Below are 18,781 nucleotides of genomic sequence, written 5' to 3' on the forward strand. Positions count from 1 at the left end.
AATAATTAAGTCTCTGAACCTTGTGTCCTCTTAGGGTCAGGCCACAGGCTATTCAGTTGTGGTAGATGAATCAGAGTACCAAGAACAATCTTCTTATATTGAAATTAAGATGCTTAGCTATGGCATCTTCCAGAGAGAATGGAAATTTTAAGATTTCATTTTATTGACTTGTTTTTTTTTATTTTAATTTAATTGCAGGACAATTATTTTACAATATTGTATTGGTTTTGCCATACATCAACATGAATCCGCCATGGGTGTACACGTGTTCCCCATCCTGAACCCCCCTCCCATCTCCCTCCCCATACCATCCTGCTGGGTCATCCCAGTGCACCAGCCCCAAGCATCCTGTATCATGCATCGAGTTTACAGAAGATCAAGAAAGGGTCTGATATTTACAAAACTAGTTTTATATTTCTCATTTCATGTTACAATAGTGTTGTGAATTTATTGCAGAACATTTTTGGAAAATAGAAACAAAAAACCAAAAATTAAATCACTGACACATCTACTGCATTAAAACAACTACTGTTAACATTCTGTTTTATACATATTCAACATTTTGTATGCATTTTAAAATATATACTTTACTTCTTTTTGAGAATATTATTTCATTAGCATCTTGGGAACCATCTTCTCATTGTTTTTCTGCCTCACTGATTGCTATTTTTAATGTTTAAAATTTTTTTAACTTAACATGTTTATTTATTTTTTACTTTACAATATTGTATTGGTTTTGCCATACATCAACATGCATCCGCCACAGGTGTACATGTGTTCCCCATCCTGAACCCCCCTCCCACCTCCCTCCCCATACCATCCCTCTGGGTCATCCCAGTGCACCAGCCCCAAGCTCCCTGTATCCTAAATTGAACCTAGACTGGCGATACGTTTCTTATATGATAGCATACATGTTTTAATGCCATTCTCCCAAATCATCCCCCTCTCCCTCTCCCATGGAGTCCAAAACACTGTTCTATACATCTGTGTCTCTTTTGCTGTCTCGCATATAGGGTTGTCATTACCGTCTTTCTAAATTCCATATATATGCGTTACTATACTGTATTCGTCTTTTTCTTTCTGGTTGACTTCACTCTGTATAATAGGCTACAGTTTAATCCACTTCATTAGAACTGATTCAAATGTATTCTTTTTAATGGCTGAGTAATACTCCATCGTGTACATGTACCACGGCTTTCTTATTCTTAAAGAGAAATTTATTAATCAGTTGGCTCCAGATAGTCAGAGGAAACTCCTAAAACTGGCCTTTCTAGGTCCTCCTCACCATTCTATGCAAAACAAAGAACTCTGACCTGAAGAAAAAAAAATGGACAATAAGGTTGATCACACCCAGCTCCTAACTGGTCCCAGCTGGTCTCCAGAATTCCTTGCCCCAGCTGTTTAAGAAATACCTACTCCGAAGACTTCCCTGGCTTCCCTGTGGCTCAGACGGTAAAGTGTCTGCCTACAATGCAGAGGACCCGGGTTCAATCCCTGGGTCAGGAAGATCTCCTAGAGAAGGAAATGGCAACCCACTCCAGTATTCTTGCCTGGGAAATCCCATGGACAGAGAAGCCTGGTAGGGCTACAGTCCATGGGGTCACAAAGAGCTGGACATGACTGAGAGACTTCACTCACTCCAAACAACCTTGGAGAAGAACAGGCACCCGTAACAGTAGATGTCCACATATATGCCTATATATACTTACTCTTTTCTTGGGTTAGTGCAGCAGGTCATTAATCTGATGCTGCTCCTTCTTGTCTCATTAAAGGTGAATCCATTCCGTAAAGTGCCGGTCTCCTTCTTTTTCCGAACCTCGCCTCCTCTAACTCCCTTACCCTACACTGGTAAGAGCTGCCACATCAGTATTCTTAAACAGAAATCAGGAAGAACCTAAAGAAAAAGGGAATAGAGATAAGAGAAAGGCCAAAGCTCTCCTTATGGCCCTAAAGGGAGTTAACTTTAGGGCTACAAAGGTGGGAGGATACAAGCAAAAACCTGAAGTCTTTTTTTGTTGTGGCAAGAATGGACACTTTAAGAGACAATGCCCCCAAGGCAAGCAGAGGCCACCACCAAGGCCCTGCCCCACTTGCAAGGGAGATCACTGGAAGAGTAATATCCCCAGGGACGTAGGTTTCAGGGGTCAGAAACTCAGACACAAGATCAAGATTCACGGGGCCCAGGGCTTCCCACTTTGGCTTCTGTCCTCATTACCACACAGGAGCCTCAGGTGACTCTAACTAGAAGAGGCCATCCTGTTAAATTCCTACTGGATACGGGAGCCACTTTCTCAACCCTCCTGTGTAATCCGGGTCCTCCTTCTACTAAGTCAGCTACTAAAGGTGGCATTTCTGGAAAGCCAATTACAAAACTCTTTACACAACGGTTGAGTTGTAACTGGGATTCTCTTTTTTCTCATGTGTATATGTGCCTGTGCTCAGTCGTGTCCACCTCTCCGACTCTACGACCCCTTGGACTGCAGCCCGCCAGACTCCTCTGTCCAAGGGATTTTCCAGGGAAGAATACAGGAGGGGGTTGCCATTTCCTCCTCCAGGGCATCTCCCCCACTCAGGGATCGAGCTTGCATCTTTTGCAATTGCCTGCATTAGCAGGCTGATTCTTTTCTACTGTGCCACCTGGGTATCCAAGTGAGCACAGGGCGCCTGGCGTGCTTGGCGTGGGGTGAAGGGCCGTGGCAGCAAAACTCCACGAATTGAAGAAGGGGGAGGGTGATCAGCCGAGGCCGGGTGATCTGCTCCTCCCATGGGGAGGCCGAAGGATCCCCCACACTCCATCCACTAGGGATGCAGCATCCTTCCCCAAAGTTCTGATGGGGAGACCCTCCTCGAGGGCCCGGGCGCTGGAAGTGGGGCTAAGGACACCAGTCGGGCACATCAGGGACGGCCGTGGCCCCTCACTTCCACCCCCCCTCCCCAGGGGTGGCGGTATAGGCATGGTAGCCAGCCGGTGACCTGTGCACACTTGGACGAGCGCACCGCAGGGGGCTTCGCGCCGGGGGCTTAGGCGCTCTTCCTGGTCCAGCACGCGACAACATCAGCGGACAGAAGGAGGCAAAGGGCAATGGAGACGGGGCAAGGCGGGCCGGGGAAGCGAGAAGCACCAGGGCGCAGGCCCAGGGATCAGAGGATAGGACGAACGAGGCACAAATGGAGTGCTGCCACGTAGCCCACGTGGCATAGATGCAGCAGAGGCATAGAACCGACAGTGGAGGTGGGGTGGCCGCCAGCTACTGCGAGGGGCCCGGAAGCCATTCTGAATGACCTGGAAGCGAAGCTGCTTCTGCGTCACGCCACGGAATCTGACCGCAAGAAACCTCCAGCGCAGGAGCGCTCCCCTGGCACCCAGGATGTCTATTGCCCTTCCTGGCCCCCATGGAGCTCCCCTATCGGGGCTTGAGCCGACCACCGCCAACACCCAGAGCCACAAGTGGCCCGGGAGAGCACTCTCCAGCCATGTACCGGTGCCTCCACAGCCCTCACGTGCAACTTGTTGTGCCCAGCTTCCCCCCTCGGGGACCGAGGGCACTTCTGTGCCCGGAGACACCACCAGCCATGGAGGCCAGGGAAGGACACCACATGAGGCGAGACGGGTTAGGTCCTAAACAGGGTAAGGGGGCACTGGGCGGTCACCGGTGTGGGGCAGGCCGGGAGCGGGGAAAAGCTGGAAGTGACGGGGAAGAGCAATAAACACGCACAGGGAGGGCCGGGGGACAGGGGCACGCGCGCTGTCTGGTGATCACAAAGACTGAGTCACGGCCGGCCACCTAGTTTTCAAGTAGGAATATTGCTATTTTTAAACAAAAACACGTCCACACCTGTTAAAGGATTTTGAGAGGCAGGTTGGAACCGCTGACCCTTATGTATACTATCAGCTGATTGAGTAGAATGATTTGAATTTGTTTCATGAATATAAAGATATTTTGCTGCATTGTTTTCCAAACATATACTACAGATTTACACTCCAAATAGTAACAGAGATGAATTTCAGGTGTTTAATACATTCATCACCTTTGGGTAATTTTTTTTCTTTTTTGTTTTATTCATCCTGTTGAGTATGTAATGGGTCCTAATTTTCTTGAATACATATGTTTCCTGATGACTAATGATATTATGCAAGTAAGCTTTTGGGTCATCACTTTTTTTGGCCAAACTTTTGTTGGGTTATTTGCCGTATTAGTACATTAAACTTCTTAATAATTGGGACTATGAGTCTTTTCTTAGAATAATATATATTTCAAATAAGTTTCTTCATACTTTGGCCTGTGTATTTACTCAGAAAATGCATTTGGTAAGCAGAAGTTCTTATTCATAATATATTTCAGTTCCTTTTATTTTCCTGTGTAGTTATTACTTTTCAAATCCTGGATAAGAAATAATTCCTACTCCAAGATTTTGAAAATGTTTCCTTATGCTTTATCTTCTAAGAGACAATTCTATTTTTATTTGCACTTATCTCTATAATCTATCTAGAATATATTTCTGTGTTCAGGGTGAGGTTGCTGTTGTTGTTTAGTCACTAAGTCCAACTCTTTGTGACCCCATGGCCTATAGCCCTCCAACCTCCTCTGTCCATGTAATTTTCCAGGCAAGAATACTGGAATGGGTTGCCATTTCCTCCTCCAAGGGATCTTCCCAACCCAGCAATAGAACCTGTGTCCCCTGTCTCCTGCTTGGCAGGTGGATCATTACCACTGAGCCACCTGGGAAGCCCTTAGTATGAGGTAGGTGGTTACATTATTATTATTTTTTGTGTGTGCTTATTTAAACAAACTCATTCAATTTCTTAAAAATAGTAGAATTTCCTCTCACTTCACTGCAGTGGAACATTTCTTACACATAACATAACTTTGTAAAGTATTAATATATGTTTGTCTGTCTTCTGTTTTACTGGCCATTTGTTTTTCTTCCTCTTTTTATACTAAGGCTTCACAATCTTATTTACCAATGGTTTATAAGAGCCTTGATATCTGGTGGTAAATGATGATGATACCAGCAGTTGATATACCAGGCTCCTGTGTCCCTGGGATTCTCCAGGCAAGAACACTGGAGTGGGTTGCCATTTCCTTCTCCAATGCATGAGAGTGAAAAATGAAAATGAAGTCGCTCAGTCGTGTCTGACTCTCAGCCACCCCATGGACTGCAACCTACCAGGCTCCTCCGTCCATGGAATTTTCCAGGCAAGAGTCCTGGAGTGGGGTGCCATTGCCTTCTCCGAAAATTGTGTTTACTAATCTTGATAATAAAAAAAACTACTTAATCAGATGGTTGTATTGACGGCTATGATGATGTATGTTAATGTTTTGCAAAATACAATATTCTCTGAAAATGTATGTATGTATATACACTCTTGAGAGTCCCTTGAACTCTCAAGATCTTGAGAGCTCAAGGAGATCCAACTAGTCCATCCTAAAGGAAATCAGCCCTGAATATTCTTTGGAAGGACTGATGCTGAGGCTGAAGCTCTAATACTTTGGCCACCTGATGGCGGAGCACCGACTAATTGGAAAAGGCCCTGATATTGGGAAGGATGGAAAGCAGGAGGAGAAGGGGACAAAAGCGGATGAGATGGTAGGATGGCATCACTGACTCGATGGACATGCGTTTGAGCAAGCTCCAGGAGTTGGTCATGGACAGGGAAGCCTCATGTGCTGCACTCCACGGGATTACAAGGAGTTAGACATGACAGACAGAGAAGGCAATGGCACCCCACTCCAGTACTCTTGCCTGGAAAATCCCATGGATGGAGGAGCCTGGTAGGCTGCAGTCCATGGGGTCAGTAAGAGTCTGACAGGACTGAGTGACTTCACTTTCACTTTTCCGTTTCATGCATTGGGGAAGGAAATGGCAACCCACTCCAGTGTTCTTGCCTGGAGAATCCCAGGGACCGGGAAGTCTGCTGGGCTGCCGTCTATGGGGTCGCACAGAGTCGGACACAACTGAAGCGACTTAGCAGCAGTACCGGCAAACATGACAGAACAACTGAACCAAACTGATACATCAGTTCGGTTCAGTTCAGTCACTCAGTCGTGTCTGACTCTTTATGACCGCATGAACTGCGGCACGCTAGGCCTCCCTGTCCATCACCAACTGCTGGAGTTTACCCAAACTCATGTCCATTACACAGGCCTCTAGGGTTTCCCAGGTGGTTTAGCCTGCCAAGCAGGCTGACCCGCTTCAGTCTGCGGGTTGGGAAGATCCCTGGAGAAGGAAACGGTAACCCTCCTCAGTCTTCTTGCCTGGGAAATCCCATGGACAGAGAAACCTAGGGGGCTGTAGTGCATGGGATCACCAATGAGTTGGACATGACTTAATGACAAAACAAGGAACGGAAGGGTCCTCTAATCTCCCCAAAGGAGGGAGAAGGGGTGGAAGAGAGATGGGAGGTAAGCAGGTTGACAGGAGTCTATCAAAGTTACAACTCATTCTCAGGGCCTTCTTTCCCAATCCAAACTAGAAATTTCAAGCCAATGATCATTTGAAATTACATTATAATATTGCTACTCTCAGGATTAAAATGGAGAACTTAAATTCAGATAGATGTGTTTTCTGCATTTCCAAGAAATTAGAGACTCTGAGCGTGCCCACAGAAGATGTTCTTTGGCCCAAAACCTATAGCATGATTCCAGAAGAGTACAAGGGATAAGTTTTGTGGTTGTTGCTGTTGTTTGCCACTGAATTACATTGACTTCCACTCTCCCAGTTCCGTGCAAAATAAACCATTGCCATCCTCTAACCTAACCAGATTAGACAACGTATTCCAGATTCCAGCTTTAAGGGTCTCTTTCCTGGAATCACTTCTGTAGCATATGGTTTCTATTTTTTCTCTTTTTATCCTGGATTAATTTTTCAAGAAAACAAATTATTATATACTTGGTCATATTCATTCTCATATAACTTAACATCCATGTAGTTGTGTAATTTTTCTTCTCATTACTCCTTCAAATACAAATTTAAATGTAAATATTTATGGGGTAAATCTTCTGAAGAGGAAAGTGTATGAGAAACATACATATACACACACACACACACACACACACACACACACTCACATATGTATATACAGATGTGTAAAGTCAAAGAAAGAAAGGGAAGTCACTCAGTCGTGTCCGACTCTTTGCGACCGTATAGACTGTAGCCTACCAGGTTTCACCGTCCATGGGATTTTCCAGGCAAGAATATAGGAGTGGGTTGCTATTTCCATCTCCAGGAGATCTTCCCGACCGAGGCATTGAACCCAGGTCGCCCGCATTGCAGGCAGAAGCTTTATCGTCTGAGCCACCAGGGATAGACAGATGTATATATATGTGTATATTCACACACACAAATATATGAATTATCCCCTGATATTTGAAGGTGATCTAGTTGATAAAAATTTTTATCCTAGCCTTCTTTTTTTGTGATTTTTCAAGAAGTTTCATTGGAATGTGGTTGCTTTTCAATGCTGTGTTAGTTTCTAATGTATAGCAATGTGAATCAGCATACGTATATATACATCCCCTCCCTTTTGTACTTCCTTGTTATTCAGCTCATCCCAGAGCATTAAGTAGAGTTCCCTGTGCTGTAACATTCTCACTAGGCATGTTTTTAAAATACATAAAATATTGCATTATATAACTACTGAGCAGTCTGATGGCTAGCCCAATCCTTGTCAGAGTCTCAGATGCAGTCCTTGGGAATATCAGCCTGTTGTGTAAATTTGTGGGTGGGGAAACAGTTGCAGGCAAGACCCGAACTTGTACATATCTTTTCTAGTTTATGCACAAATGAGTGCCCAATAAAAGACAGCTACATGATGTCATGAAACTGATAAAGATCATTTTTCATTACTTCCATGTCCAGCTTCCCCAAAGGGCAATTCCATTCATGGGACTGGAGAGATACTGAATTCATGGTGACTTAGAAGGAAAGGAATAAGAAAGTTGAATGTCCACAGACGTGTGGTTAGTTGAAACCAATATTCATCTCTTCTGATAATGACCTGTGAACACATAGGCTAGGTGTCAAATCTTGTGAAAGAAAAAGATCACAATTATCCTGGGGAACCAGAGAGAAATAAGAGGTCAATGGAAGCATTCCACACTATTCTATTTAATGCATATTCAGTATTCACTGCAACACCGATGCTAATTTTTCCGACCTAAGAGACTCTTTTGTGAACATTTTTGTCCTTAAGCCTTTATATAAAAGCAATTCTAGGGTATATACCTGAAAGTGGAGTTTTGGGATCATGTACAAGGGCATCTTAAACTTTCTCAGATATTAGCCAAATGTAATCTAAAGTACCATAAAATATTTCTATTTAAATGCAAGCAGTGTGTTAGAGTTTCCTTTACATTTTTATAAGAGAATAATATTTTAGACTATTTTAAATCAATATTAAATAAGTGTATAGTGGTATCATTGTCCTTGTTGTTCAGTCGCTCAGTTGTGTCTGACTTTTTGCAACCCCATGGACTGCAGCATGCCAGGCTTCCCTGTCCTTCACCATCTCCTGTAGCTTACTAAAACTCAGGTCCATTGAGTTGACGATACCATCCAACCATCTCGTCCTCTGTTGTCCCCTTCTCTTCCTGCTTTCAAACTTTCCCAGAATCAGGGTCTTTTCTAAGAAGTCAGCTCTTCACATCATGTGGCCAAAGTAGTGGAGCTTCAGCTTCAGCATCAGTCCTCCAATGAATATTCAGGACTGATTTCCTTTAGGATTGACTTACTTGATATTCTTGAAGTCTTCTCCAATGCCACAGTTCAAAAACATCAATTCTTCAGCACTCAGCCTTAACAATTAGTATTTTAGACTATTGTAACTCCATTTTATAGGTGGACAAAGGTATCATATAATCTTTTAATTTGAATATTCCTGATCATCAATGCAATTGATTATTCTTTTATTTGTTTTCTGACTATTTTGATTATTCTTCTGCAGATTACCTGCCAGTCCAAAGTTTTCATCAATTATGCTCTTGGTCTTTTCCCTTTTTGTGTGTGCACATTTAATGTGTATCTTTGAGACTAACATTGGTGATTTAGTTACATTGCATATTTGTCATAGTATTTAAGGTCAATTTTAAAAAAAATAAAATCTTTTCTTCCGTGTGTGTGCTTAGTCACTCAGTCGAGTCTGACTCTTTGTGACCCCATGGGCTGTAGCCTGCCAGGGTCCTCGGTCTATGGGGATTCTCCAAGCAAGAATACTGGAGTGGGCTGTCATGCCCTGCTCCAGGGGATCTTCCCAAACCAGGGATTGAACCCAGGTCTCCCGCACTGCAGGCAGATTCTTTAGCATCTGAGCCACCAGGAAAGCCAGTGTTGTTTTATATTTTAGATGTCTAGTAGGTGGAGTCCCCCTTTGTACTTCTCTCTTTTTGATTGGAATGATGTTTATTTTGGAGATTATTTAGGAAAAATAATTTCTATCAGTGATATTGTTACTGTAGACTTATCACCTTTATTTTTGCATGAGCACATTTTTGTTTTAAACTTCAATGTTACTTCTGAGCAATTTCAAAGTGGTTTATTAATATTTTCTGTGTTATATTATTCTTATGATTTTTCATTTTCTGATCACTTTTTTCGCGTTTTTATATTCAGAATTTATAGAGAACTAACTTGGCATTTTTATTTAATTTATTTAATAAATCTTTTTATTCCTTAACACATTCTATCTATCTATCTATCTATCTATCTATGTATCTATCTATCTAACCTTTTGGCCATACTAAGTGACATGCGGGATTTTAGTTACCCAACGAGAGATCGAACCTGTGCCGCTTCAGTGGAAGCTGAGAGACCTAACCACTGGATCTCCAGGGAAATCCCTAACACCTGGCATGTTTTTAATTTGCTTGTTTATTTAATTAATTTATTTTTAAAGACGGATATTTGCTTTTCCGAATTTGTTGGTTTCTGCCAAACATCAACATGAATCAGCCATAGGTATACATATGTCCTTTCCCTCTTGAACCTCCCTCCCCAAACCACCCCTCTAGGTTGATGCAGAGCCCCTTTTTGAGTTCCCTGAGCCATACAGCAAACTAGCTATCTATTTTACACGTGGTAATGTGAGTTTCCATGTTACTCTCTCAATATATCCCACCCTCTCCCTCCTCCCTTCTCCCCATTTCCATAAGTCTGTTCTCTATGTCTGTGTCTGCATTGCTGCTCTGAAAATATTTCCATCAGTACCATCTTTCTAGATTTCATATATATGTGTTCAGTTCCGTTCAGTTCAGTCGCTCAGCAGTGTCCGACTCTTTGCGACCCCATGAACTGCAGCACGCCAGGCCTCCCTGTTTATCACCAACTCCCGGAGTTGACTCAAACTCATGTCCATCAAGTCGGTGATGTCATCCAGCCATCTCATCCTCTGTGGTCCCTTTCCCCTCCTGCCCCCAATCCCTCCCAGCATCAGAGTCTTTTCCAGTGAGTCAACTCTTCGCATGAGGTGGCCAAAGTACTGGAGTTTCATCTTTAGCATCATTCCTTCCAAAGAACACCCAGGACTGGTATCCTTTAGAATGGACTGGTTGGATCTCCTTGCAGTCCAAGGGACTCTCAAGAGTCTTCTCCAACACCACAGTTCAAAAGCATCAATTCTTCAGCACTCAGCTTTCTTCACAGCCCAACTCTCACATCCATACATGACCACTGGAAAAACCATAGCCTTGACTAGACGGACCTTTGTTGGCAAAGTAATGACTCTGCTTTTGAATATGGTATCTAGGTTGGTCATAAATTTTCTCCCAAGGAGTAAGCGTCTTTTAAATTCATGGCTGCAGTCACCATCTGCAGTGATTTTGGAGCCCCCCAAAATAAAGTCTGACACTATTTCCACTGTTTCCCCATCTGTTTCCCATGAACTGATGGGACCAGATACCATGATCTTCGTTTTCTGAATGTTAAGCTTTAAGCCAACTTTTTACTCTCCTATTTCACTTTCATCAAGAGGCTTTTTAGTTCCTCTTCACTTTCTGCCCCAAGGGTGATGTCATCTGCATATCTGAGGTTATTGATATTTCTCCTGGCAATCTTGATTCCAGCTTGTGCTTCTTCCAGCCCAGCGTTTCTCATGATGTACTGTGTATATAAGTTAAATAAGCAGGGTGACAATATACAGCCTTGACGTACTCCTTTTCCTCTTTGGAACCAGTCTGTTGTTCCATGTCTAGTTCTAACTGTGGCTTCCTCACCTGCATATAGGTTTCTCAAGAGGCAGGTCAGATGGTCTGGTATTCCCATCTCTTTCAGAATTTTCCACTGTTTATTGTGATCCACACAGTGTTAGGATACCATATTTATCTTTCTCTTTCTGACTTGCTTCACTCTGTAATAGGCTCTAGGTTTATTCACTTCATTAGAAAGGACTCAGGTGTTCCTTTTATGACAGAATAATCTTCCGTTGTATATATGTACCACAGCTTCTTTATCTAGTCATCTGTCCATAGACATCTAGATTGCTTCCATATTCTGGCTATTGTAAATAGTACTCTAATAAACAGTGGCGTACATGTGTCTTTTTCAATTTCTCTAACCTGGCATGATTTTAATAAGCTTTATTTGTGGTAAATAATAACTATAAAATAATTAATAAAACGTATTCAGAGTTTGTTACTTTTTACAGTCTATTTTTAACTCTGATGCAATATATATATATATGTATATATAAATATTGAAGCATAGTTAGAAAATGAACATTTACCAGTAATTTCAAGAACTACCAAAGTATTATTAGTATTGAATCTAGATGTCTGATCTAGTGTAGTTTAATTTCACTCTATTTTATTCCATAGTTTATTACTCATTTAAATGTCAGTTATGCTTTCAGATATAATTTTGAACATCATTTTTAGACTTATTTCAAGACTTTGAAATGTTGCTCTTTACAGATTAATTTGATCAGAAATCAATTTTTAGCTGTCAACTTCATTTGGATTTTCAAGATTGCCTTTCTTATTGTTTTGTTTTAACTTTTGTTGAGAGTTCATTGTCAGCAAGAGCTTTTGGATTTTTTATTTTTCTTTTCTTCTGTTTGGCATTTTGAAATTAAGTAGCTCATAAGGAATTCCAGCTTTAAGACATGTTTGAGAGAGTGATTGCTAAGTCACACAGTCGTGTCCAACCCTTAGTGTCCCCATGAACTGTGCCCACCAGGCTGCTCTGTCCATGGAATTTTCCAGGCAAGAGGACTGGAGTGGGCTGACATTTCCTCCTCCAGGGGATCTTCCCAATCCAGGGAGATATGTTTAGTAGTACTTAATTATTTTCCCTTCTTTTATTCACTGATAGAAGTGGAAATACTGACTTCGAGTATTAAGTTAACCTGAGGTCCCCATAATCCTAACAATAAATTGGCCCACCAACCAAGAAGGAGCAATATTCATGTGATAGACAAACTCCTTGTTCTCGGATTTATTTCATATATGAACCCAACCGTCCTTGTTAGCTTTCTTCATGTTTATAGTTGCTCTGATTTTCAATAAAGGGCAACATCAAAGCTAGAAAAAACTTTCTGTACTGTGCCAGTTGTTTGGGCTGAGTTTCAGAACTGCTTCAGAATCCGATAGAAAAAGCAATTTTCAATTATTGGAAATAAGTACGATATACTTTCACAATATAATAGGTAGCCTACACTGTATACAAAGGGTCATTCTATGTCATATTGCCTTCTAATTTATGATTTTGAGGAACCACCGAGAATTTTTATGCAGTTAATGACATTTTAATCTATGCTGATTTATTTAGATTAGAAAATGTTACGTTTTCTAGTTTTGTGGATAACTTCTCAATAGCATTGCTTGTGTGATCATATGTACTCGTATGTATAGTATATCAGCAACTTCATTTTTTAGTTTGAACTGTTTCTGTTACATATATTTTATTTCCTTTTTTCTTTTGGAACAATTACAGTGACATAAAAATTAACTTACTTAAATTTACAAAATGCGTTATAGGAACCAGAAAACTGGTGCCTCTCACTGTGGCCTGTACAGACAGGACTGGAGATTGAAATGCTATGAGGAACTGATATTCTTTGGGAAGATTCAGCGTAAGCTTTTATCTATCATTAGTGTTCATGTCATAAGTGTATTCAGCTATTCATGAATTCTGTGTTTGTTCCACAGTAAGAACTACCTAGTCAAATACCTTACCTTTATGACTAAGAAACACAAGGATCCGACTTGTGACATTTGTTACAAACTGTCACAAGTTGGAAAGCATTCTTAAGATGATAAAAATTTACAAGTAAATGGATACAGTTCTTTGACATTAAGCATTGTAAAACTGTAAACTTAAACTGTAAAACTCCTACATTACCAGTTGAAAAGTATATTCGAGTTTAAGAACTGTGTTCTAATGTTAACCTAATTATTTCTTACATAATCCAGTGGCCTGTAGTTGGATTACTTCCATCAGATAATTCAGGTTTAAGAAAACATAATTTAGCAATGGACTGGAATATATAATGGCTGCTTCTATGTACTATTCTGCTTGAGTGCATGCTGTGTGTTTGATTGTGACACCAAGGACAGCAGCCTTCCGGGCTCCTCTGTCCGTGGATGTTTCCAGCAAGAAGACTGAAGTGAGTTACCACTTCCTCCTCCAGGGGATCTTCCTGACCTAGGGATGAACCCCAGTTCTCCTGTGTCTCTTGCATTGGCAGGCAGATTCTTTACCACTGACCCACCTGAGAACTTCGTTCATTACTTGCAACAGTGCCGATCTACGCAAAACAAATTACACACCCTCATTATCCTAAACTAATGTCAGCCATGACGTCTCCGGAAGAACAGCGTTTAACTTTCTTAAGGAAATTAGGTGTGACAGCAATGCAGCTTTCCCTTACCAAGCAATAAATAAGAGCTTGTTTTATTTTGGTTAGTCTGTGTGACTTCAAAAAGCAAAAGTTAAAAATATTCCATAAAATGATTATTTTCTACATTATATAGATGTTCTGAAATAAAAGTTCTAGTCAGTACTTTTTATGCATATCAGAAGATGGAATGTAAACAAAATTTGCACTTGAAGGTGGAAGATTAACTATATTAATTTAGATCCACAAAATGTGTTTTCTAAGTGTGAATGAGTGTTATCCAATTTTTATGTTTCTTTCTATAAAAATGAGATTTCTTGTTTTAAAATCTTCTGCTCTTGGATACGTGCCTTACTCCTTTTCATAGAATTAATGTGGTTTGCATCATTTCTCAGACAGGACTCTTGGTGTCTCTTTCTTTCATCTGGACTGGTGTGAGTCCATACCTTTTGTAAGGTCTGTATGGACACAGGACTCTTACAGAAAAGTACAGTCTAGTTCGCTCTGTAGAGAAAAACAAGTGATGTTCTTTCTGTTCTTCTTGGTCACATTTCTGTCTTATATCAGAAAGTTTGGGTTCATATTCTGATCAAAAGAAGTGATATTTATTATGTCTTATCAGTTATTTTATTCTTTACTATAAAAGTACATTTAATTACACTTAACAAACTTACCTGCTCACCTATTTTCTGTATTGAAATCGAATTCTGTAATTTCTTTTGTATATTTTCCCTTGTGTACAGGAATAATAAGAATTACATTTACACTCATTAGATGTAGCAACTAGTTGAAACACACACACATAATTTTTTCTTCACAACAGTTTTATGAAATAGATGTTATTATGTCTCAGTTAAGGAAGACAAGATAGGAAAAGGATGACTAACCACTCCTAGGATACAGACCAAGTAAATGGTAAACTAAAGATTCATCCTCAAACAGCCTAATTTCAGAGTTCATATCTTTTAAAATTTATTTTATATCTCACATAGCATTTTTAGTAATTTCTTCATTAAAATTGTATATAACATAAAACAAAGTAATTGTTCCAAACAACTGACCGTGTACTTCAGTTCAGTTCAGTTCAGTTCATTTGCGCAGTCCTGTCTGACTCTTTGTGACCCCATGAACTGCAGCTTGCCAGGCTTCCCTGTCCCTCACCACCTCCCAGAGCTTGCTCAAGCTCATGTCCATCGAGTCGGTGATGGCAGTGGCACTGAGTAACCTCTCTCTCTGCCAGTAGTGCTTCGAGCCCCATTAGATCTGCTGACCCGTGGGACTTTAGTGGCAGAGCAGTTGCAGCTGGTGCCCCTGGGCGTCCAGTCCGCTGCAGTCTTCCTGTCTGACTGCTGCGTGTAGACATTAAGCTTCAGCTCGGTGCTGAATATTCTCTGACTCTTAATGAGTATTGCTTGTACATGTGAGTAGAAATAGGATGTTTAAATTATTTTGCATCTTCTTCTTCTTATTTATACTTCTATTCCTGTTTATCATGAGGCAAGATACTCTGACCTACCAAGGCACAAAGTCAGGCACGTGTGACAGTGCTCCATTATCAAATGGAAGTGGGAATGAAGGAGACAGGGCTTGAGCAGGGCTGAGGAAAAGTAGCTTGTGTGAAGGAGGTAACTCACATCCCCATGGCTCCAACTCATATATCACATTCTTGAGCCCAGGAAAGACAGTACTGTGGGATATAAAGAGACCACCTAAAGCTGACAGCTGGGGCCATCTAGTTTCTGTCTGGGGGTACCTCTAAAGGACAGGGCTGAACGGAGGCTCGACCAGGAGACTTGTCACAGAGCACAGCCAAGAGCAGACCTCAGCACAGCCGTACCTGTGAGCTATTACTCTGCACCCTGTTACCAGGCAGCAAGTCCTGTTCAGCCATTTTCAATGGGCTCCTCCCCCCAAGGAAGCAACTGTCAGTGAGTGACTGTTAGTGGGGACAACCAGGCAAGGTCAGCGGAGCAGGGGTTGTCACGTGGAAAGTGAGGTAAGAGTCAATCCTGGCCTCCCCTCCAGGGTGCTCCAGTTCATCCAGCCTCAGACCAATGGTGATCTGGGGGCATCAGGGGACATGTGGGAGTCTGTGTCCTGTTGACCTCCAGAGCCCTCACTACGGCCTCTACTGGCCGCGGCCAGGCCTTGAGGAGGCAGTGACCCTCTCCCCGCCTCTGCCACCTCCTGGCAGCACCATCTGCCCTGGATACCATCTGCAAGACCTGCTCCCACACCCCCCACATGGCTGGCCTGAGGAGCCGGAGGGCCAGTTGCGTTTGGCGCCTGGCTCCCTCAGCAATGACAGCTGAGCAGGGTCTGAGGACCCAGCGCTGAGGGCGCTGCCAGCTGAGCTCTCACTCTGCCAGAACTGGACCCTGGAGGGTAAGCCGTGCCTCAGGACCTGCCCTTTCTGTTATTTTCCTAGTTATTAAAATATTTTTAAAGGAGTACTTGGCCCTTAATAAAAGTATTAGTCATACCATCCTTCCCCTTTTCCTTCTCACAACCAAAATAACAAAAATATTTAAATTACTGATGTTTTTGAAACTAAATGTCTTCATGATAGAAGTAAAAGTAACCATAGTACAAAGACAGTGATGGGACTTCCTTTGTGGCCCAGGGGTTCAGAATCTGCCTGCCAGTGCAGAGGACATGGATCTGATCCCTGGTCTGGGAAGATCCCACATGCCGCTGAGCAACTAGCCCGTGCACCACAGCTACTCACCCAGGACCCTAGAGCCTGCGAGTTACAGCTACTGAAGCCTGTGCACCTAGAGCCTACGCTCCACAACAAGAGACAGGTCCCTACTCAGGACAGCTAGAGACAAGACAAGCATGACAAGGAAGACCTAACATAGACAAAAACAAATAAACAAAAATTAAAAAAAAAAAATTAAAGATAGTAATAAATTGAAAACATGCTTGCAACACACGGCAAAAACGTTCATTTTTGTGAGAAGAATTTACAGGGATCCAAATAAAGAGTACAAGTGGATACATTAGGTGTGAAACTTAATTTTGTTTATAAGATTAAATCTTAGGCTTTGTTTCTTCTAGGAAAGCCTGGGGACTCAGAAGGAGTAGAAATGGGTAGAGGAGACTGTACTAGGGGAGGGGTGGGCGCACAGTCAATATTGTAAGACCTTCAGTGGGACCCTTAGCCTAGGGTTAGAGGTCATGCTCCACCAACAGGAAACCTGTCAGCAGTCCTCACCAGAGTTTGATGAGTCTGGGACAGAGGCCTGTCCATGCGCTATCCAACCCTCAGGCCTCAGGGCAGATGGGTGAGATGGGGGCCCAGGACAGTTTGGGGACTGTGTCCCACAGAGTCCCAGAGCCCTTGCCATGGGTGCCCACAGGCCAGATCCAGGCCACAAAGCAGCTGAAGTGAAAGTGAAAGTCGCTCAGTAGTGTCTGACTCTTTGCGACCCCATGGACTATACAGTCCATGGCATTCTCCAGGCCAGAATGCTGGATTGGGTAGCCTTTCCCTTCTGCAGGGGTTCTTCCCAACACAAAGCAGTGAACCTCTCCCCAGTCCCTGCCTCCATGACCTATAAGCTGCAGAGGACGATCTGGGCATGGTCCCCAGAGCCCTGGGCAGCTGGAGGATATGACCCTGGCTACTAAGGACAGAGTTTCCCAGCTCCTGTTCTCCATTCACGTTTCCACACTTGGTCCAGCATTGATTGGTTGTCCACCCCCAGGAGGTGGCAGGAGGTTAGGTTGGTGTGCAAGGATCTTACACATCATTTCAGGCTTGCCTCTGTGGTTGGGACTTCTTTCAAAGAGAGTAATTGTTGTGAAGTAAAGATTAACCCAGTTGGAAATTGCTACAAGTGTGTCTCTGCAGCTTAAATGAAGAGCCTGAGGCCCGGCTGGGTCCTAAGTGCCAGGACCCAGAGAGATGACAGTTGGATGGGGTCTGGGACTTGGCTCTGAGGTGCTGCCCGCTGAGACCTGCCCCCTCAGCCAGGGCCAGGCACTGGACATAGGACCCCGACTGGGTGCCGGATACCCTGCACGCCCAGGACCCCGTCCTCCTGGCCTGGGCCTGGACCCCAGAGGTAGAGGGTGGTGCCTGGGACCTGATGCTTGCTTTTCAGAACTGAGAGTAGCATTTGTTTGGGGGGGAGGTTTACAGCAACATTAGGGCTTCCCTCTTGGCTCCATCGGTGAAGAACCTGTCTGCAGTACAGGGGACCTGGGTTTGATTCTTGGGTTGGGAAGGTCCCCTGGAGAAGGCAATGGCAACCCACTCCACTATTCTTGCTTGGAGAATCCCATGGACAGAGGAGCGCGGCAGGCTACAGTCCATGGGGCCGCAAGAGTCGGACTTGACTCAGTGACTAAACCACCACCGCTACCACAAGAACATCATGACCTGACCATGACCTGACCTCAAGAGCAAAGACTCTGACCCCAGAAGTAGCCAGGCCACTCCCTCAGCGTTCCTAGAAAAGTGTTTTGCTGAACGTTTTCTGGGTGCTCAGCTTTTTTTGGTTGTCTGTCTTTTCTCCTTGTGTGGCCCTGCAGTAAGGCTTTCTCTCCTCCCTGTGTGTTAGAAGCACAAACTTGTGATCAGTACCAAGATGATATTCTCATCAATAATAGAATCTCTTTATTCTCAATGTGTTAGATTTGTCCCTCCTCACCCTGAAATGTTCACTATCAGCTATACTTGGGGACAGAACATTTTAATTCATATAAATTATTTTCATAATCAGAGAGGAATGTGTGAGCCTGAGATTCAATTTTTGAAATAAAATGGTTACTCTGAAAAGCCAAACTTGTCCATGAAATGACAGTAGCAGTTGGACAGTGGCAGTTGGACTCATCCTGTGCAGAGTCCAGTTAATTCTGAAGGTTCTGTGATGTGTGGTCGCCATGGTAATGTGGTGATACACATTCTGCATTCAGTGTGTTTTCGAGCTGAGAGCTTCATGTATG

General features: G+C 42.9%; 1 long non-coding RNA gene across 1 annotated transcript; it reads left to right on the forward strand.

Moving 5' to 3' along the window:
• The first annotated feature begins 4,686 nt into the window (after positions 1–4,686).
• Positions 4,687–16,185, forward strand: LOC123465799. The gene is made up of 2 exons (XR_006641102.1): positions 4,687–4,742; positions 13,679–16,185. It is a non-coding gene; the product is annotated as an uncharacterized LOC123465799 (long non-coding RNA).
• Positions 16,186–18,781: the final 2,596 nt, after the last annotated feature.

The sequence above is a fragment of the Bubalus bubalis genome, chromosome 5 (genome assembly GCF_019923935.1).
Source record: "Bubalus bubalis isolate 160015118507 breed Murrah chromosome 5, NDDB_SH_1, whole genome shotgun sequence".
NCBI classification, from domain to species: Eukaryota; Metazoa; Chordata; class Mammalia; order Artiodactyla; family Bovidae; genus Bubalus; species Bubalus bubalis.